Consider the following 1,026-nt stretch of genomic DNA (forward strand, 5'->3'; position numbering starts at 1 on the left):
ATAAAAATAATAAATAAATAATAAATTTTAAAAAAATTAAAAAAAAAAAGATGTTTTAGTTCAATACAGCCTAAACATGTACAACCACAAAGGTTTGTCATCCCTTACTTATTAGTGTCTTCCAGAATTGAGTATAAATCCTTCTGTTTATACTCCATACCAATTAAACTTGTGGACAACATGGGATTCCATATAAGAAAACTGAAGTCCTTGAGGCTGTATTTCCCTGAATGGGTATATAGTAAAGATTAAAAAATGCTGGTTCACTGACTGAATCAATAAATAACTATCAAGGTGATTAAATAACCAAAATAGTACCAGTAAATGCACCACACAGTGGGGTGACAAGCTTAAGTGTCAGAATATAAAGTAACTTAAAATAAAAAAAAAAAAAAGATATTCATAATTACCCTTGAAAATACTGTAGAAAATATCCATGGGTCTCACTGAGATTAAATATAGCATCTCACCTACTGTCTTGAAACCCTTTTTTTAATTTTCAGTTAAACAGCTATATAAAAAATGTAAAGAGTAGTTGTCTTGTATTTAGGAATGAAATTATAGTAAAACTATATCTTTAAATGTTATAATCACACCCAGGGAGAAGTCTATGCTATCAGAAGCATGAGAACCTGAAATTAAGGTTCTCCTGAGCAGATCTTTGTCTCCCATGTCAAAGTTGCTGTTGAAGTGTGCACTCAGTGAACAGAATAGTGGATAGAATCGTGTGCTATTAAATAATGGTTTATCTTTCATTTGTCTTTATAGACCAAGCAAGTATTGGTTTGGCCAAAAAGTTTGTTCAGGTTTTTCCGTAAGATGTTACAGAAAACCAGAACGAACTTTTTGGCCAACCAATAGAAGTGATTTTACATGAGTTAATAGAGAATATGATGTGACCCAACTTTAAATGGAATTGTTTCATTATTACCAAAATAATCATAATTTACTAAAGCATGTAGAAACCTGTAATTTCACCAATTCAACATCATCCTAACATGCTCATATTAATGATTCCATGTTCAT

This window comes from Eschrichtius robustus, chromosome 20 (genome assembly GCF_028021215.1).
Source record: "Eschrichtius robustus isolate mEscRob2 chromosome 20, mEscRob2.pri, whole genome shotgun sequence".
NCBI classification, from domain to species: domain Eukaryota; kingdom Metazoa; phylum Chordata; class Mammalia; order Artiodactyla; family Eschrichtiidae; genus Eschrichtius; species Eschrichtius robustus.